Raw genomic sequence first — 21,742 nt, 5'->3', positions numbered from 1 at the left:
GCTGAGCTAAACAAGTAAAATTTGACATTTCAATTTGATACATGCAAAGTGATGTGTGTATAATATATATACATATATATATATATATATATATATATATCATAACCACCCAGTTACTGCACTTTCTTTTTCAGAAAAATCCTGATAGCACTCTTCTTGAACAGCAATAGTCACATCAATTTTTTAAGCGGCCATCTGATGACTTAAGGAGTTAGTTCTGGATATAACCAGAATTCTGGAAATAAGTTTTGGAAGCATTTTCCTAATCAGCTTTTGTATTCAGTGTAGACATGAGCTCAAACCATCCATGGCAGCAGTTCCTGTGCACATAATCTGTTGTGGTTGCTCAGCAGTGAGGAGGGCATGGCAGAGGGGGGCCTGTTCTACTGACTTCAGTGAGCTTATGAAAGCATGTCTCGTTACCTCCTTGGACTCACGCGGTTTTTCCACACATCTCCAGGATGCTGTAAGAGTTTCTGTGCAGATTTGTTATCAATTCTGTGGTGGTTGGATATCCAGCTTTTGTCAGTCAATGTCATTTGCAGATTCAGTGGCTCTCCTGTTCTGAAATCTTACTCAGTAAAGGGGAAGCACTGTCAGAACAGATGATTTTAGCTCTGAATTACTTGGAAAAGGGAATGTAGAGCAAATGGAAGACAACAAAGATAGAAGCCATCTGAAAAGAAAGCCTTTTTCAAAGGAAAATTAAGAAGCAGACTTTCAATTAATGAAAGTAGCAGTAACTTGAGATAGAACTAAATAGGAAATAACAAGACTGTGTTGGAAATACTGCTGAGGCTGTTGAACTTTTTGCATGAGGTATTTTCTGGGATTATTTGTCCTTACTGGGATAAGAGGAGGCAGCAGACTGTTGAAAGAGGCAGAAGAGCAGTCACAGCACAGAGAACCCAAAGGCTGTTGGGCTGGAACTGAGCTGAAAAAAAACACAACCCACCAAAAAACCACAGAGACTTTAGCAACTACGTCTGCCCTTTGGCTGCTGGATGTGTCTGGAGGGCTGGTGGCAGAATGTACTTCAGAAACCCACAGTGCCAAGCTGATTGCAAATATCACTTCCTTATATATATTTTTCTTCTTGTACCCCCATGAAGGAATACAACTCTAATCAATGAAATTAAATTGCAGATTTGGAAAGCAAAAAGGGAGAAAGAAGCTGATGACATGTCTGGGGTATTTTAACAGTTAAGGGAAATCTGTAGTCCTGGGAAGGTGACGGGGGCACTACAGTAGGCACATTTCTATTTTGTTTTAGCAACCAGAGCATGGACATATTCTCAGAAGCCACAGTTCATGCTCTGGGGGAAAAATGCAAAGTATCATTTACATGCCAGCTGTACTACAATGTTTGTCACCCTTCTCAACACAGCACCACTGCCTTTTTTATTTTTTATCACTTTTATACACTTATACAGAATAGGATTGTATGGAGGGAGAGTCAGATGAAAAAATGGTAAGGTAAAACTTTCATTTTTGTTATAAGAGAGCATCTTCTTAGTTTCAGAAAGAAATCTCCACCTGCAGTTTTCCAGGAGGCTGTTTCTTTAAAAAGATGTTTTCAAGATTGATTGGTATCAGGTGTTCAGTGCCATGTGATGCAGGTGTTACCATGGTGACCACTCCACTCCTTTAGGTAGGCTGTCAGAGGCTATAATTGTGCTTTAAAAATCCTGTGTGCAGTATGATAACCTGCATAGAAATAAGCTGTGGCCTTGCTCAGTCACAGGTCTGTCTCTGAATTTGCTGATTTGTGACTGCAAGCCACACAGAAGATTGTATACTTATGTTTGGGGAATATTTCTTTCCTCTCTCCCTTTCTATGTGACAAACAGGCACAATAGGCTCTACAAAATAATGGGAAAGATTAAATTATTTTAGCTACGCTTTGTCCCCAGCCCCATTTGAGTCTGTGGCTCTTTCTGATCTCAGGCCAGGAGATAAAGCTGGTTGGAGCTCTGCTGTGTCTCTGTGGCTCTGCTTGTGTCTGCCTTCTGCTAGGGCATGTGAACAAAGGTGTTTTACTGACACACTGGCGTCTGTGTGGCTGTACTCCAGACGGTGATGATCCTGAAGTGCCTTCTCTCTGCCTTTGGCAAATCTCAGACCAGGGATTAAAATTGCATTACCCTTCAAAATGCTGCTTGCTGACCCTTGTATTTCGTGGATACTAATGCTGCCTTTTTACAGTGCAGCTTGCAACAATGCTACTACACTTGTTCCTTAGCTTCTGCAGGATTGGGACACAGGTGCCCCTCTTTCCACATGCTGCTTATGTCTGTGCAAACGTAGTTTGCCGTTTTGCCTGCCACAGTCTGTAGATGCCTGCATTTCTGCTTCAAGCCAAGTAAGTTGTAGTTGACACAAAAAAGTTGTAAGATTGCAATGCTTATTTATTACCTTGAATTCTGCATCAGTAAGATGGAAGGTAAAGAGAAAAGTTGGTAAAGAGTGAGGAAATTATAAGGATGGGTTGAAGGTCAAGAGGCAAAGGCTGAAAGAGTAGTAGAGTTAGAGGCTGTTGTGCATCCTGCCCCAATTCCTCTATATCCCAGCTACTGTTTCTCAACAGCAGCCAAAAGCCCCAGGCTCAGGTTCCTATGGATGCCCTTAGGCAGCATAGTATGCTGGGAGCCATGTTTTTTATAACTGGCTGTATCTTTGCTCTGTTGGTCTCCTCAGAGGGCCTGGATTCAAGACCACAGCAGCAAAATAGCCCTACAAGAACAACCCAGTCTGTTGCAGGTTGGATGGCAGGGAAAAGCCTTACTATTAGAAAAGAAAATTTTCCCAATTAAATAAACATTTCTGATGAAGTCTTTCACATTTCTTTAATTTTAATAGGGCTCAATCCTTTAAGTTGCTAAATAGCTTTTATGTCTCCGCAGCAGAGGTAGAGAACTGTAGACATCAGCAGTGCTCAGTACTCTGCAGATTTAAGAACAGAAAGTTGACCATTTGGACTTTTTGTGTCCTGGTAGTCTCTCTTAAGCCTCCAACTGCTATTTTGAAAGACAAAACTAGAAAACAAGATTAAATAAGTATTTATAGCCCCAGTTGTACAAAGTGCTTAAGAGTTTGTTTTTAAGGATGCAGCTGTGAAAACCAGACATGCAGTTGAGTGCTCATATGTACTGGAGCTGTGCGGTACAATGGTGTGTAGTGCTACAACTTGGATTTCAAATGACATTTGATTGTACAGTGTGCTTCAGTTTATTGATTTTACATTATCTTCTATTGTATTTGAGTTGTCTTTTGCTAGGTATTAAGTGGGCTCTAATACCACACATAAATGGAGCACTTACCCTTAGTTGAAGGTGAGTGCAATTAGCAGTCCTTTAGGTCAAATTTGTCATGTCCCCACTGTATTAAGTACGTGCCCTGCAGCTGTTCTGGGCATCTTTTAGAAGCCACAGCTACTCCAGGGTTCAAATGCTTAAACTGAAATTTCCCATTGGCTTTTAATTAGGTTAATATATGGATGTGCAACCAGTGAGCTGTAAGGAAAATTTCCAAATATGGAAACAACTAAACCAGACCATAATGCAGTCATCTAGCAGTTTGAATAATTAAATATCAAAAGCAGATAAAGAACAAAGGAGTCAGACTTTGTATAACGTAGAGCATGATATGAAAACTGACTGATATGAGGGGATGGTAAACAAGAGCATCTGTCCTTTCAAACATCACATTTATTAATAAAAAACAAGCATCTTAATGGTTTGCTTTGCATCTAACTGTGCAAATAAGACTGCAAAATGCCAGCCAAAGCTACTACAGACAGCACAATCAAACACTGAATTGTTTGGCATAAAAGAGAGAGCTTCCATGGCTGGTTCCTTAGTGGAGAAAAGTGACACAGAAAGTGATGTAACTTACTAATTATTGACTCATTCTTCATGTTTTTACTTCTGTTTCTCTGATTCCTTTCTTCTTTGTGGGGAAGGGCTTCCCCTTCTGCTTTTGCTGTGTTCCTCTAAGCAAGAGAAACATGCAACAGAAAACCATCTGGAAACTGGACTCAGTGCCAGCCCTATTGAGAATAAAAAAGCTGATTTTTGATTCCTGATTTGGAGTACCACATGCTCTGTTCTGTATGTCTCACAGCCAAACTGGAAATCTGTCACCATGCCCAGTTTCCAAAACATGGAAACTCTTAGAATACAGAATCCTGCTGTATCAGTGGATAGTTCCCCATCTTTTTCACACCTGTTGGGGTGAGCATCTCAACCTGAAAACTCTTGGTAACTGTAACCATCTTACCCTGCTCTGTGCATTGCCCACAGTAAACTAAACTTTATTCACTAAGGAAGGCATAACAACATCTTGGGCAGCACTCATTAAACCATGTATGGAAGATTGTCCAGTTTTGCTTCTGCCTTACCAAAAGGATGTTGATAAACTGGAGCTGGAGTTGGTCAGGGTGGAACACTTGAGGAGATGATGAGGATGTTCAGCTTGGAGAATACCTGGGAGACCTATGACCAGCCTTCTCCTATATTGCTGAGAAGGTGGAGCCAAGTCTCTTTACAGAGTTGCACAGCAGGAGAGCAAGAGACTCTGGTTATGAGAGACTATGGTTATGAACTAGAAGAGGACAGATTCAGACCTGGGGTAAGGAAGAGCTGTTTCTTCATGAAAACAGTAAAATGCTGGCACAGAGAGGTTTTGGAGTTTCTATCCTTGAAAATATTCAATAGTTGACAGGACAAATCTGTGATAAGTGTGATCTGAATTAGTTATTGACTCTGCTTGCAGTAGGAGGTTGGAGTAGATGACCTCTTGAGGTCTTTTCCAACCTGAATTATTCTATGATTTTATAACACTGAGTTTTCAGCCTTGATATATCTTCCACTTCTGGTTCTTTCCCAGTCACATCCTCCTGTCCTGCTCTCAGAGACCTACATGCAATGCAGGGTAACACTGCTGTTATCCACCAAGAGAACCTTGGTGACATAATGAAAAGTGTGCTGGTTTTGAGATGTGGACAAACTCCTGTTTTGACAAAACCCTACCTTGTCTTCATAGGAGAGCTGCTTAGCCAGGACTTTTAGATAGCTGTCTCAGCAAGAAAATGTTTGCTTTCCTTTCATGCTGCCATATATTTTATTTAGAATGATTCTTTGTTGTCTTTCACATTGCTGTTCATCTGGAAGCTGATTTTTGACTTTTCAAAATGGTGGCTGGCAAGAAGCCATAGCAGTAATTAACAGGAAGGCAGAACAGAATTCCAACCAACACTTAGCTGAGGTATTTTAGTATTACAAAAATGAAGGGTTTTTTTCTGCTTCAGCAAATGAATAAATAATACTGTCTAAAGTTCCAGCCTCAAGCAAGTTCAAAGAACTTGTATTCAGGGTCCAAAATAAAGTGGAGGAATTTCTGGGAGCAGGAGCAGGAAATGAGCCAAAGACAGTGGATACATGTTCATTTAGGCAAAAATACAGATGGGAAAAAATTTTAAACCACGTACATCAAAACCAGGTGTCATTGGCAAGAGACTGAATGACTTCTTGCATGAGAAAAGTGTAAAACATGTTTCACACCCAGTCAACACCTTGACTGATTTTGTGCCAGAGTTCAAACCTATGCCAGCCTGTCCCTGTGGCCTTGTAAATGTGCTTGGGGAAGAAGATGGTTATGACCAATGCTGAAGTTTAAGCTACTGATTTCTACCTGACTGCCTCATCCATTTACTCCCATCTGAACAGAAGAACTTTGTTTTGTTAACTTGTTTTCACCATGAAAGAGTTGATTGTTCTTTTTTTTTTCTTTTTTCCCAGGATGCAGACATTTTAGTGTATTCCTAAATTTGTGGGTGTTGAAATCCTGAAGCAAGCATTGGTGGATTGTACCCTCTGAGAAGCCACCAGAGTCTGCTTCCTCCCAGACCGTTCTTCATGTCTCATGCACCCCATCTGTTCAGAAAGTATTCAGTAAAGTCAAGAAAGATTCCTTGCTTTGATTTAAATAGTTTTTTTTTAGTTGTCCCAGAAGCAGTGACCCTAATTCATTTTTATATGCAGAGCTCTTTTTAGAAGACTAAACAGAATAAAGTTGAACTACTTTGTACTCTTCCTAATTATATTACGTGTTCCCTTCTCCTCCACAGCTGACTTTGAGAAAAGCTCAGCAAGCTCATGCTTGAGTTCAGAATTCATATAGAATGGGCAGATACAAAGACATCATCCAAAGTGTGCCTATAAGTAATCTGAAATAATGACTTAACAATAAATCTGAAATAATGCTAGGAAAATTCCAGAATTTTTTTTCTTTCCTAAAATTGAAAGGACTGCAAGGTCAAATTTCTTATGTGGATTAATGAGTGTAAAGTTTCTAAAATTGTGTTGAAGTATATAACAAGAACACTCCTTTTTTTTTTTTTTTTTTGGCTATTATTGAATGCTTGGTATTATGTTTTTTCCCTAAAAATGTTATTTTGAAGAGGAAACTTACTAGATTGGATTACAATAAGGAGACCAAAGAGTCTCTCCCAAAAAACATAGGGTCTTAGGTTGACAGAGAGGTGGAATGATGAGTTTGCCTATCAAAAGTCACTTCATTTCATCCAGTTATGCCACCTTGAGAATTGATTATTCTTGTTTTCTTAGCAGTTGCAGGATTCACTAACTTCAAATTCAATTATTAACTTGGGATGTGCCTGAAAACTTCTCTCCAGAAAAGCCATGTGAGCAAGGCTTTTCAGAACTTGGGCAAATCAGCTTTCTATTTGGTCAGGGGAACAAAACAAGGAGCATTTTTTGATGTATGATGAAAGACGGGCTGTCATCAGTTCAGGCCTCACTGTGTGATGATCCAGCTCTTGAACTTGGTGCAGCTTGTCATTGTTTGGGGATTAAGGTGACTGTAGGAGTCACAATACAAACACAAAAATTGATGCCCAGAGGATCCAAAATAATTGGATAAATAACTTCTGCTTATTTTGGACATGTTTGTGGTCTCTTTATCTCTAAAACTGTGTGTGTCTAACAGCTTACACTGACCTTCTTTATTATTTTCAGAATTCTAACTCCAGTATTCCTCACAAACTAATGTATGCCATGCGCTTAAACTTTACCAAAGGCTGGCAAGAGGCATAGGGTTTTTTTCCTGAGTATAGTTGTATTAAAACTGTCAAATAACTCTCTCCAGTATAAATTATCACAGTTTGAGTTTGATACATGCAAATAATATAAACAATTGACAACTGATTCTTCAACTTTCTTTCAATGCTGTTACTTTCTTTACAGGTGCAGTAACTCCTCGTTGACAAAGAGAAATTCCAATAACCATTCCCCCAGGGAGATCAGAAAAACAAACTATTAGGTGTGGTGAGTCAACATAGCATGTAAAGAGAGGCAACTACAACTGTCCTGTCATCAGATCAGTAGGTCTGTGTTATGATTGACCTCATTTACTTCCAGTTGCAAGAAGTAAAGAGTGGTAAAGCATCTTAAGAAATGTCATAAGGTGCTTTACCACTCTTGTCCCCAAGAGAACAGTGTCTTGTTGAGGTCCTTTTTAGTCCTTTGTCAGTATTTTGGTAATGTAATGTTGGCAATACAAGGAAAATATTCCTTCAGAGAAACATTCAGCAGTTCCTTGCAGCATAGTCAATGTTATTACTGTCAAATCTTACTTAAATAAATATACAATGTTTTGATTTGATTTTATTTTGTTTTTGCTCATGTTTGGTTTAACCCTTTTTAAAAGCTCTGTGCTTCTGACAGTTTTTAGCTTCCAGTTTTTAGCTAGGAGCTAATTGGAGAAAAGGACATGTAAGAATTCATGGCTTATGAGGAGAAAACAAGCACAGTTATTACAGTACTCAGCTGGAAATATGGAAGTTATGAATGTTAGTCTGGTTCCAGGGACTCTTCTTTTATAAGAAATAGTCACTGCAGAAATTACAGAAGCAGGTTTCTTTAGGTTACAAGAATAATATTTTTCCTTTGTATTTCAAGTGGTGGCCTGACAAATGCCAGTCCTGATCCCCAAATTTTGTGACATAGTTTTGGGGTTTTTTTTCACTCAATAAAAGCACTGCCTTAGAAATTAAAGTGTGAAGACTAGGGCAAAACTTGAGTTGACATAAAAAAAACCCCATAATATCAGTTACAATACTTCTGCACAGTGGAAAGTGCTATTACTCAACTTAATTTCTTCCCTGGGGATCAAAGCATTCACCTAGGAGACAACAGCTCTAGGCAGTTTTTCTTCAAATCCCAAGGTATTCCTCTGTGCCTGTTTTCAAAAGGAAGACTGAACCATGCCTGGTGGTTTGAGGGAGTCATTGCAGAGGTGATGATTTCTTTACCAGCAGAAGTGAGCAGTGAGTAGATGCAGGTGCTGCCTGGCAACCCAGAGCAGGGCAAAGTCTGTGATGGGTGGGATCCCTAGGCAGGCCCTTCTCCTAGGTGTTACCTGTTGGTTAGTTCCAGGTGGCTGTTCCTTCATATATGAAATTTGTAGGTTGAAGTAATTTTCTGAAGCATCCAACTTGGGAAAAAAAAGTTGGCATCTACTTTTGCAGTTTGGCTTCTCTTTATGTTGCAGATCTGCTACCTCAAATAAAGGTGACACAGCACCTGTCATACATAGACATGTTCTTGGCTGAAGAATGAAGAAAATCATGATGCTGTGAAGAAAACCCAGATGCTGTGAAGAATTGTTGTGTGTGAAACAAGAAAAAAAGGCACGATCAGTTCCAGGGACAGTAGTGGGCCTTCCTCACGACAGTCCACAAAGGTTTTACTTTGCAAGTAACTACTTGCACTGAGCTTAGCCCCACCTTTATTCACTTTAGATAAAGGTATTGGTTCATTAGTTTTAGGATAACCTCCAACAGTTTCATATCCAATGAAATTCAGAGAACTTCTTTTCATCCCTAGTTATCCCACCTTAATAGCTAAGGCAAGAGTATTCAGAAATAAAAGAAATTGGATGACACATCTCCTCAGACATCAGTGTAGGGATGTCCACACCTAAAAATACAAAATAAATGCATGTTACAAATAAGCTGAAATGCCTTTATATGTGTCTCATAAACCTAAGAACATTCTGGACATCAATCCATTAATATGCTTCATAGTCTAATTTTGATTTCTTTAACAATTTCATACAAAATAGCTTGGTTGGTGTTTAAAAAGACTTAACTGAGCTTCTTAAATGTGCTAAATTCAAGTTCAGAATACTTTGTCCATATGTTAGCAAATTAATAAATAGAACTTCTTACTGTAGAAAAAGTCAGCAAGTAAGAGTCTCAGAAGTATTATCTGAAAAATAAATTTCTTGAAATGCAAAAGTGGCTTCATAAATGATGACATGCCAGGGTGGACTTTCCACAACCCAAGTATGTTGTTTGGGAGACTCTGAATGTACTCATTGCTGCAAGACCAACAAAGTTTATCCGAGTTTACAGTGAATAACCTGTCCTTGCATATGTAATGGGCAAACTTTCATTAAAGCATCCTTCTGCATATTAGGAAGCTCTTAGATCATTATTTTATCTGGCCCCAAGCCACTTACTAAACTTCAAAGTGTGAAAGTTTGGTTTCTAAGTCACAGTTTTGGAAGCTACAGTAACTGTTCAGAAAAGTCAAGTCTTTAGCTGGTAGAATCCCCAAAGAGCTGCAAAGATGTGTAATAGACATGCTTTTGTTCTTCAAAATAGAATAGAGAGAACCCATCAACAGACCTTTTGTATGTGCACGGTGTTTTCTTCCTCCCCTCAGCACTTAGGTACCTATAAAGCAGCCAAAATCAATACACAAAATGTCAAGCTTGAAAGGGCATGTGTGCAAAGAAAGCATTTTGGGCTAAGCATGTGGTTCAAAGCACTGACTGTACTCACAATTTGTCCAGTAATGTAGTAAAAGCATGGGGTTTGGTCTTCAGGTGAGCAACAGATTTGGAACTAGACAGCATTTTACCTTGAGATAACATTCACAATTTGATGCTTCCCTGCTAATACCAGGCATGATTTACTGAAGGGAGGGGGAATGGGAGGGAAGACAACAGCTCGGGAAAAGGGCTAATGGTACTGTTAACATTGCACTACCACCAGCTGGGCTTTGTGTGAGCATCAGCATGGTATCAACAACATACCTCCTTTCTGCCACTGTAGAGCAGGTTGTGTGACTCTGATAACATTTTATGTCTCCCTGTATTCAAGTTACTCTCTCCAGATCCTGGTTCTTAATTAAAAACTCATTCTTGCTTTGCCTTGCCAACTATGCTAAAATAAATGGAGCATATTTTGTAACTAGTGACCAAAGAAAGGTACATCACTGAATTTTCTTCTGGATGGTGTTAATTGAGCAAAACAAATAAAAAAGGCATAGCTGATATGCACAAGAAGAAAACTAATTTTACATAGTGCTAAAAGCTTCACACAAGATTGTGGTTTTTCTGTAAATTTATGCTCTCTATTGTATTAGCTACTGTATCAGAAATGTTGAGGTGGAAGCTGAAAAGTAGCACTACTTATTTTGAAGTATTTTGAAATCTAGTAATCTCTGTGGTGTACCCATATCTACTTCAAAATGCTGACCTTTGTTAATATTCTAATAACTTTCTGGAGCAGCATTTTTATAACTAGTAGCTGTGAAACAGGCAGGAGTTCTCTTAGCCCTTCACAAAGTTTGTACTGTTTTTCATCAAGTGATTTAATTATTTCTCAACGTGAAAGTGCAGTGAAAAGAATGTTCATCCAAGACAGAATCTGGAGAAGAAAAGGTTATATTTGCCAAGAGCTGAATTGTCGAATACATTGGTATAGACTTTAGTGCGGTTTCATATTGTACCCAAATTAATGCATAAGTTGTTTGAAGGCTAAATAAATAGCCATTTAAACAAATTGTTTCCTTTTTTAACCTTTTTTTTCTGTCTAGGTTAAATATTTGAAATAGAGATGATGTGTAGAAAAAAAAGGAATATGTATGTAGGCAAATTATTTTCTGTTTCTGCTACCTAACTTTATGTGTTCACTGACATCCCTTTTTCACTCTAGTAGATAAGTGATCAGCTGATGTGAGCAATTTGTGGTAAGACCCCTATCTCGGTTGCCCCAGTTCACATCTAGAGAAACATAACATCTGTGAGATTGCTTTAGATTTACAGCAGCTGAATTTTATTCAGCTTGGGTCTTCTGTGTTGGAAGAAACATATTCAGTGGTAAATAAACCCCCTCCTCCCCCTCAGCCCCCCCATTTGTAGGTGACTGACCCTTGAAAAATGTCAGATGGAGCAGTCTTGTCTTGGTACAGAACATTGAATCATTTCCTCAACCAAGAAGTTAATTTTTCTTGATTGTTTATTTCCCTTTTTTTGCCCTGCTGACGTACATGGCTCACAAGATGTTTGTGGCTTCAAATTGCTGCAGCCTTTCTGATTTTTACAAGCAGAGAGGCTTTTCCAGTGGCAACTTGCTTCTTCTCTTGTAGTTATGTGATGGCAGGTTATTTTTGTGGAGACGGTGGAATCTGGAGCTGCTGGCACAGCTTGAGCAGTGGCTCTCTTCTGTAGCTCATGCCAGCCCCTCTTGAAGCCATGCTGTGGGGCTGAAGGCATATCTGAACCATGAACATTAAGGTATTAAGCATTTTGAGGGGCAGAATTGTGCAGATTGCCAAGAAGCCTTGCTAAATGACCCCCCTCTTGCAGGCTTCCTGATTCTTCATCCAAATCAACTGACAGCTAATACAAAATTAGGCAATGTGGTTATTGCCAGCTAGCTTTCTTGTCTGCTGTGAAACTGTCTGTGTTTAGATGCTGAAATATGAACTCTGGTTTAGGTATTTGCTGAAAATGTATTGGCAAAGTAGTATTTGTCTTAGAGCAGCGTGAAAGCAGTTTTTATGCCACAGTTATGTGTTCTCTGTTTGGATAGCAGGATGCCACAGAACAGCCACAGCTTGTTGCTTACACGGTGTCCAGGCAGCAGTTGCCACCTTTGGGGTGAATGTAACAGCACTGCTGATGCAGAGGGATTTGCCTTCCATTATGAGAGGATGGAGAATTCCTTTAATGGCACTGTTGTGAAGGATTTACTTTAGTACCAGAAGTGCCCTGAATGAAAAGGCTGAAGTCCTGAAGTCCACCTGTATGGCATGCTCTCAGTATGTGAATTTGTAATCTGTTCATTTATTTTAAATGTATGCAAGTTTATCTTCCTTCTTGGCAACGGTTCAGCTTTCCCTTGGTGTTTTGCTGTAGTCAGCTGAGAAGACAGACATTGAGATCACTTTCCTGTTGTTTCTGGGTGTCTCTGGTATTCATCAACCTCTTTTTGCTGTCCTGTAAGTAGCTTTTTTCTTATGCTCTCGTTTGCTGTATTATATTCTGTACCTCTTTTGAGCTGTTTTTAAAACATTTTGGCAGGGTTTCATTAACATCTGCCATTCCTAAAGAACTTTAGTTAATGAGCTATGCTTGTTTCCTTACTGCCTTGAACAGACTAAGCAAATAGAAAGGTTCCCCTTTATTTAAATGTTCATAGCCTTGCCAGTGTTCTCCTGCTGCTGAGTTTTACAAACTGTGGGAGTCATCTTTTTCTTTCTAGGCTCTCCTTTGAAACACTAGAGCTAGCTTGTTGTTTGGTATAATAAATGTGGTCTGATTAAAAGCCAAAAACCCTCCATATTATAAGTTAAAATTATGTTCTTGGCTATGACTATCAGTGTTTTAGGGAGTTCCCTGCCGAGAAGTACAGAAATGAGTTCAGTTTCTGTGGGTGCATCTTTTCCTCCTTCAGAGGGGAAGAGGAATTCATTGAGTGAAACCATTTATTTGGCCCTTAAAATGCAGACTGTCAGGTCAGCCCTGCAGAGACATCTGTATCAGAGCCAGGTTTCTGGAGCTGTTTGTGACCATGAGGAGTCTGAGATGGAGTGCTGGACACAAACAGCTCTGAACTGAGCAAGAATAGCTGGTTTTGCTTGTCCTTGGCCTTCACACAGTCATCAGAAATCTGAGGGACTGCAGTTGAGGGAGAAGTGCTGAAACTTCTCAGGCAGGAGCAAATCTTGCTCTTACTTTTCCCCCTCTATTAGCATACATGAGCAATTTGTGGAGGGGTATCTGCAGGGATTTATTTTCTGACAGTGCTCTTCTATTCCTCCATTTCATTGAACAAAGCTGTAGTGGTTTGGTTGATGTTGTAAGGAACAGAATGTGACCTATGGTTTTAAAAAGAGACTAGCATACAGGTGCTGTTCAGTGAAAGGTTGTGCCTGTTCATCTGCAATCAAGAAAATGCAGAACTATTTCTGCACTTCTTTTAAAGAAAACCACAAGTTAGAAATACAACAAACTTTTCATCTGCTCATTTTGAAGTGAGACATAAAGATGTAGCAGAGAAGACCAGAGAAAAATGCTATCAGGCCTGTAATCTTTGGTAGCTCTTCAAAAACAAGAGGTCATCTGCAGAAAGAGTCCCTTGAAATCTCCCTATCTGTAGTTTTCCACACAGATTCATTCAAGGCTCTAGAGAGGAGATGTAGGCTCTACTCATCTCCCGAGTGAAGTTTAGAAAAGAGAATCCATCATCTCTAAGGATATGCACTTATTGGGAGGCCATGACAAACACCTTCATATTTTTGATCTTTTGAATATATAGGTCTTAATGCAGAACTAAATCCCAGTATGTGAACCAAGGAGTAAATATTTTGAGTACTACAACATCAGCATAATCCCTCAATGATCTGCACTTGTCAGTATCACTTCCAGGCTTTCTTTAGAAATGTTCGACTCATACTTCACAAAAAAAGCCCAAGAAACCCTCCTATGGAATTTCCATTAAGGAATGCACTTAGGTCTGTGTGTTTCTGGGAAAGACACATCTTTGCAGAGTATGTCCTCTAAAATGGTCTTGGTTTCAATCTATCTAGAAACAGAAGTATCAGCTTGCAGAAGGAGTCACTCAGTTATAATGCCTATCTATTTTTTGCCTTTTCTATTTTTCTGTGCTTAATAAGATAAAATAGAAAAAAAAAGTCTTCTGAGGAATCTGTATGGAAAATAAAAAAAAAATAAAAGAAGACTGATTAATTTACACTGTCAGGTGTCAGGCTGTAATATGATTATGCTGACAAAACTAAAAAAGGAAATGTTCAGAGCTCATAGGCATTTTAGGAGAGGTCATTAGCTTAGAAGATGGGAAAAATTTCTTTCTGAGCATTCTGCAGTTCCTGAATTCACACATTACACGTGTAGGTACATGCTCTGACCAAATGCCATGGAGACTGCAAAACCTTAGGAGGAGCTTGCCAGGGCGCTGTTATTTCTAGTTAAACATAAAATCTGAAGGCTACAGAATGTCAGTAAGTGGTAAGTAGCTGAGTAGTAATCTTTATACAAAGGGAAATGGGTCCTTTTGGGCTCCTCATCTCCCTGCAGCAGAGTGCTTTCAGCGAGGGATTGAAATGGCAGGTGTGAGTAACTCCAAATGGCACATGTGACTCCCCCTCTGCAGGTTGTGTTGCTCATTCTTGTATCTTTCTGTGGGGAGGTTCACCTGTGGCGCTGCCTGGGGAAGAGCCTTTGCAGGGATGGTGGAGACTTTTGCTGTGGTCCTTCTGTGGGGCAGAGTGGGAGAGGCTGGGTGAGGATGGGGACACTGGCACTTCCTGCATGGAGAGAGCATGTCTATGAGCATGTGGATTTCCTGCTGTAGGACAGAGGAAGAGGAGAGAAGGCATTTGCTGCCATGGGAGGGTAGGAAGAGGGGAGGCAGGGCTGGTGCTGTCTCTTTCAGGGTAAGAGAAGGAGTTGAGGTGAAGGATGTCCTATTGCCTGCATGACCTCTGTGGCCATCAGGGTTTGACTGTTTTTGTCTCAGTGCTGATGAGAGCACAAAGGAACAAACGTCCTTTGATAAAGCCAGGCAAGGTCTGGCATTTCCTTGCCTTCTAACCTTCTAGGAAATGTGCTGTATCACTGGGGCTGTGTATGGGCTCTTTACAAAGCAACAAAACCCAGTGAAGTTGTGTTTGTGGGCTTCCAGGGGTAAAACCACAAAGTGAAAATTTCAGAGGGGTCAAAGAACCTGGTGATTAAAGTAGTCACCATATCCATAGCAACTCAGCTGACTGTCCTCCCACCCTGTGCCAGTCCCTGAATACTGGCAAGCAACTCTTCAGGAGCAGTCAGAGGTCTCTCTCTTGCCTGGACCTAGTAAAAAAGTTTCATTAAAATGATGTGATTCAGGAATTACATGGCACCATCCCTGCACAGTGGAAGTGCAGATTCACCTTTTCCTCTGAGTTTTCAAGATGAAAATCCTATCTGCTCCAAAGGGAAACAATGTTTGCTTAGACAAGCTCCTTGCTTGTCCCTTCCGCTACTCTTGTGGAAGAATGGCATTACTCTAACATGTCAAATTTAAATCCACCTCTCACTCAGAATACAGCAGACTGAATGTTAAATTAAAACTAAAAAGATGAGGAGAAAGCAAGCTGATGGTTAAATTTTTAAATCCAAAGGTTTCAATATATGGAACTTCCACTTAATATTGTTTGTATGACAAATAGGAACAAGACTTGTTTATATTTTGGTTTTCATTCCTTCACTTTCCTTAAATCCATGAGAGCCCATGAGTCAATGGCCCATGCAGATTAAGAAAGTTGCAAAGAAGTTCTATGGATCATGGTATCCCAGCTAAAATAGCTTAAGGGTCCAGCCATACTTAGAGTCATAGCATGGTTTGGGTTGGGAGGGATCTTCAGGGGTCATTTAGTCCAAGGCCCCTGCCACTGGCAGGGACACCAGCAACAAGATCAGGTTGTTCAGAGCCCCATCCAACCTGACCTTGAATGTTTTGAGTGATGGGGCATCCACCTCCTGTAAAAATTTCTTCCTTATGTCTAATCTAAATTGATCCTCCTTCTGTTTAAAACCATTATCTCTTGTCCTGTCACAACAGGCCCTGCTAAAAGTTTTTATTCTAGGCCCCCTTTCAGTACTGAAAGTCTGAGTATTTCATTCAAATAATTTCTAAAAAGCACGCTTTAACCTTCTACTGTCATCTTTAAAATTATCCTATATGTACTGGTGATTTTCACACCCTCCTTATCAATTGAGATACAAATACACCTTTTTTTGGTCCCTATTTAAAGCACTTAATCCAGGTGTTTCAATAGCAGGGCATGTTTACTGAAGGATCATTTATCAAAATGGAAAGGGTTCTTTGAAATCCATTTGCCTTAATTAGAGATAATTTTAATTGAATTAATTTAAAATACATTAATTCAACTGTGAGAAAATGACCTGTCTGCTGGCCTCATATATGCCTTGGAAAGGTCTGTTTGGTTCTTGTTATTGAAAAGCAGATAGGCTATAATAACTGGAGGTAGGGATTTGCTTTTAGGGCTTAGATTTTTTTTAAGAGACAATAATTTTTCTTAATTGCCAAGTAAGCTCTCTGAGACCATGAAATATTTTCCTTACCATATTTAGTAGAATTTTGATTGAAATATATCTTCTTTTTTATGGAACTAGTCTATAACTGTGAAGCCCTAAGATAGGAAGGCTGGTTTGGTGTCCCAGGCTAAGGTCATTAGAGGGTAATAGGGATGATTCATACTTTCATAAAATAGAAGTATATTGAAAGGCTAAAGAAATTAAACCAAATTAATCCCATGTGTATTTTACTGACTTGTTTAGGCTTGTAACTACTATGAATTTTACCTATTAGAATTATTCTCCTAGGAAAAAGAGACACTCTGAAACAGCATGAAAGTCAGGAAGGTTTATAAATTGCTGTGATCTATGGTATCCTTTCAGCAGACATACAGAGGAAACAAATAGAGTAATCTAAAAGTAAGAAGGGGGAAGCAAGTATAGTATTGCAGCTAAACACTTCACCTGAAGTGTAAAATTAATCCAAAATAAGTTCTAAGGAAAAAATTCCTAATGCGTATTTTGGATAATCATATAGCCTATTTGTTTCCTTCATTACTCCTCAAGAAATTGTGGGATTGTGGATTTTTTATTTATTTAGTTTCTTTCATTGGTGATACTCTGGAGCAGTAAATTTTCTGGCTCATGTCCAGGAAATTTAAGAAAGAGATGCTCTCAAATACTTATGCCTCTATATTCCTTATTCTGTGGAAAAAGCTTTTCCCCCAGTCGGAACATTTTGACAGAGATTAAGTCCGAGGGTTTTGTTCTTCTGATCCTTTGTATCATCAGGTGTCCTATTCCCTGGAGATAATTCCAGTCACCAAATCTGAGTGGGCCAAATCTGACTCAGTGATCTGCTCTTGAATGTCAAAGCGCTCATTCCTAGTACTGTGTCCTGGCTGTGTTATCAAATTTCAGTGAAAGCAACACAAGCCTTGCAATTAGATGAAGTACGTGGGGAACTGCAGGGTCAAATTGTAAACCTGTGCTATCAGGATATGTCTCAGTGAATTGTAATTGATTGAATTTTTTTTTACTTGCAATTTAAAGTCTATTGTAAATATAATTGAGAAAGCCTTGTGAATCAAGGTCATTATTTAACTTAAATTATAAGACTAAAAGAAGACGGATTTCTCAAATCTCAGTCTATTTTCTTGGTGAGTCACCATGAAAGGGGGCAAATTTTCCTAGCTGTAATTTCATCAAAATCAGTAAATAGGACCACTGCAAAGACTGAACAGGTAAAATGTGACATCAGTGAAATTCTATTAAAGTAAGCATGATGTATGCTGGAGAATGAAATGAAAATGAAGGATTATTCATTGAATATTGAATAAATACTGTTTCTGAGGTAAAAAAAATATGCTAAAGCATAAATATAGTATAAATGGAACATACCGAGCAAGGAACTGAGGGTCCTCATTTGAAATGCAATTGTTGAAGACAGTGCAGCAAAGTCGTATAACTTCTCAAAATGTATCCATATGTCCTATTGATTTTTCATCTTTGTGAATGTTAAAGTCACTGACATGTCAAGGAGAGCAGTAGGAAACTTAAGAAACTCATTAAAGGCTGTTTCAGGGCACCAGGTTGACTTACAGTTGGAGGTTAGCTTCATTTTCCTTGTATTAGACTTCACTTGCCAAATGGCTGTTTCCTGCCTGGGCTCGCTTTAACAGTCACCAGATTAAGTCTGAAAAGCACAGTGTTCTCTTCTCTTCTCTTCTCTTCTCTTCTCTTCTCTTCTCTTCTCTTCTCTTCTCTTCTCTTCTCTTCTCTTCTCTTCTCTTCTCTTCTCTTCTCTTCTCTTCTCTTCTCTTCTCTTCTCTTCTCTTCTCTTCTCTTCTCTTCTCTTCTCTTCTCTTCTCTTCTCTGTTGGTTCATCTTCCCCTGAGGGCAAATTGAACCAGAATGATTTTGGAGAATTTTCCAGCACCTGTGGTGGTCTAAGGAATATGGTCAAGACAAAATTTTTAGAGAAATAAATTATCTTTTATTAGTTACAAAAATGTAATTGGAAAAACCTTTGAGTAGACCAGCAGAGATAGCTTTATAGAATTATCTTGCAAGAGTTCACTTATATAAGCAAAATCAAAGACTTTTTACTGCCCTTGAACTGAGTTAATAAAATAACATTTTATTAACTATTTAAGCATTTACTGAATTGAGCAAATATGAATTTCTTTCCACCATCCTATTCAGTGAAGAATGGCAAATGAGGTATTTTGGATTGGATTTCCAGGAGTATTCTTAGATGAGCCAGAAGAATAGTTCAGGAAGCCCAGATCATTTGCGGTGCATGAGACACAACTGAAGTGAGAAATAGATGAATAATTATGGGGGAGATAGTTATGCAGAGCTTCATGGCAAAAGCAAAGAGCACTGAGACCCCAAGAACCCTGTTTGAGAGAAGTGTTGGGGTGATGTCTGCAAAATATCTGAGTGGCTCTCAGACTGATATTTGCTGAAGAGGTTGGTAGAGATATTTCCATCAACAATAAGCACTACTGAAATAGCTGAAGTTGTCTTCTGCTTTACCTGTCAGGCTGGTGCTTAAGGAAGCAAACAGAATAATAAAAAACTTGGAGTGTTAGATTTACAGACTTGCTTATGACAAAGCAAGCAGGTTTCTTGCAGATTTCCATGGTAAAGAAAATGAAATTAGCCTTTATTAGTATGTTAGTACTTTTACTACTCAATAAAGAATAGATTTAAGCTTACTTTGTTTTAAATGCTGTTTCCAGTCCTCTATGATTATGTAGCAATTTAAATCTAAATTTCACTTCATTTTTGTTGGTTTGGTTTGTCTATGAGTAATTCTTGTTCTGGAAATCATGACTCCACCTTGTGTGTGCTTGCACTATGAAACCAGAAGGCAGAAATTAAAAACTTAAATAGGAAGGTTTTACTCAAGGAAAAAAAATTGTGCATGGATTTGGTTGGGCTTTAGCTTTTCTAAAGTATTCATCAGACATAAACTATATCATTATAAGATAGAGAGGATCCTTTTCTATGCTCAGGTGAAGAAATGCTGGGGAATGTGACTGCAAAACTGGCTAAACCCAAGTGTTTCCACATCAGTTAGGTGAAACTGAGATGAGCAGGGAAGTAGCCCATGAAGAGGATGGGATGGTCTTCTGGTCTGATCCAGGCTAAAAAAATACAGCTTGTAGGTGTGAAGAAGGAATAATCATAAAATAAAATTAATCTGGCTTTATATATAATTATAGAATGTTACCTGACTGTGACAAAATAAAATGTCAGCTTTTATTTGCATAGCTAAATCAATAAAGTACTTCTAAGAGCTTGTCTTTGCTTTTTAATGGAGATGGTGTCAGTCCCATGCTTTGAAGGCTTAGGAGCTTAGCAAGGTGCCTGCAGCTATTCACACTGCAATTCCTGCTCGCTGCCGGACTGTTATCACCCAACTGCTGAATGGAAAGAAGCACAAGCTTCTGTGCCTCACCAGTTTCATAATGGAAAGGTAACCCTTTCATCAAACCAACTTCTACCTCCAAGGGACACTCTGGAGGTCTTAATATGAAAAAAACAGGGACTTTTCTTCTAGGAAGGGTGCTGCCTGCAGGGCAAAGAAAATGCACTTCTGTGAGCTGCTTGTTCTTTTGAGGGCTCCAAACAATAACAGTCTGTAAAGGTTGTCACAAATACTACATACTTGGTGGCCAAGGTGTTGTAGCACATGTCACATTAACATAATAATTTACCCCCTTTAAAAAAACCCTGAAAAGAAAGATCCTTGGTGTAGTAAACAGTTTTTTTAAGTTAAAAACTAAACAGACCTGTTATACTGTTATCTAGCTCGTCTGCTGCTAAGTGTAGGGTCTCCATTGTACCCATGTCTCTGCTCATCCTGCACCAGAGCTGGTTTCCTGCAGTGTTCCCCAGAACTGAAGAAGCCTCTTACTCCCATCTTGCTTGCTTTCCAAAGAAACTCCTCACTACTGATTGTGTTCCTCTTCCTCAGCAAAGTTCCAGAGCTCTCCTTTCTTCCTGTGTCCCTTTAGCTTCCCATGTCATTTTTTCGTCTCACACAGACCCTCAGGTAATCTCTCTTCTCTACGTAGAAGCACAGTTACAGCTCCCTGTGGTTTTTACTTCTCTGTCAGCCTTGTGCTCCCAGCTTTCAACCCTTTGTGCCCACATGTTGCTACCAGGAAATTTCTCTTGCTCCACAACTCCTCTTCTGTAAGCACTTCCACAAGGACTTCCCTTCCTGGGAACATACTGTATATACAGGTACACTCGAATTCACTGAGCCAGATGGAAACATCCCTCATTCATGTCAGTAAGATCTCAAGGAGATTTGGGCCTTCCCCAGTGAGAGACTTTGGCCACATGGTCATGTTATGTGCATGGGATTGTTTCATTCTCATATATCTGCTAAATTATAAATTCATCTTCTTACAAAAGCATTTTACATTTCACTGGGCTGATTCCTTTACTGGAGTGCATTGTGTAAGTGGACTTCAGCATGCCTCAAGTTCTTTGCTTGCCTCAGTCTTCCCAGTGGTTTTGTCAGAATACTTTTCTTCCACAGATCTGGCACGTAAAGAGCCAAATCCCTCGCTGCTTCTAATGAAGAATACAGATTGACGTACATATGCTGGTTTATGTAGAAGACTTGTTGTGTTACAGAAGTGTTTGTGGCATATGGGGGTAGCAGATATCAAAGCAGAGGGGAAAACTTACTTGATGCTTCCCTGAGGAATTCCCAGTTGAATGGCTGAGGAGAAAGGAGATTGAAGAGGTTGGGGGATACTCATTTCCTTGTGTGCCTTTGACAGTGGAAAAGATCATAAATAAAATTGAGCTGCAATGTTGTAGTTGCAGGGACTCAGCAAGGCAAGATTAGCTGTAAAAATTATTTCTAATTCCGAAATTACTTCTCATACATATTCCTGAAAGTGGGCAAAATTCTCTTGAATTTCAGGCCAGATGCAGATTCTAAGAAAGGATTTAGCAGGTTGGAACTGTGTGGCTGAACTCAGAAAGTGATATGTGCATTTGCAACAGGAAATGAAAACTCAGTGGGGATGAATGGACAAAATATAAGAGGAAGAATTAGGTTGGTCAGTTGATTTGTTACTACTGAGCTTAATTTCTCATTCCATAGTAGGGGATGTGTTTGATTTCTTTCCAGCATGGCTGATGAGTTAGATTTGAATTGTTTCCCATTAGGTTGACTAGCATTTATTTCTCATTGCTCTTGGTCACTCACAGGCATTTGGAAAGTGACATGCTTGGTTGCCTGGTATTGACTGCCTTCAGCTAATGTCACTTCATTTATTAATCACTGCAGGTAACT

The 21,742-nt window shown here is 39.3% G+C and overlaps 1 protein-coding gene across 10 annotated transcripts in view; it reads left to right on the top strand.

Annotated features, from left to right (window-relative positions):
- The window catches only part of PKIB (cAMP-dependent protein kinase inhibitor beta), a 53,367-nt gene that overhangs the window by 19,953 nt on the left and 11,672 nt on the right, over positions 1-21,742 (top strand). Inside the window, exons 1-2 of one of the 10 annotated variants that reach the window (XM_053937785.1) lie at positions 5,935-5,951; positions 7,266-7,346. The exons of 4 other annotated variants lie outside the window; for them this stretch is intronic. The gene's annotated coding sequence lies outside the window, so the exon portion shown is untranslated. Of the gene's footprint in view, positions 1-5,934; positions 5,952-7,265; positions 7,407-11,587; positions 11,608-12,114; positions 12,135-12,281; positions 12,315-21,742 lie in introns of those variants that run through there. 5 more of the 10 variants (XM_053937783.1, XM_053937786.1, XM_053937794.1 and 2 more) reach the window with 5 other exon arrangements.

This window comes from Vidua chalybeata, chromosome 3 (genome assembly GCF_026979565.1).
Source record: "Vidua chalybeata isolate OUT-0048 chromosome 3, bVidCha1 merged haplotype, whole genome shotgun sequence".
NCBI lineage: Eukaryota > Metazoa > Chordata > Aves > Passeriformes > Viduidae > Vidua > Vidua chalybeata.
Note: the sequence above shows the minus strand (reverse complement) of the source record. Positions and strands in the feature narration are given on the sequence as shown.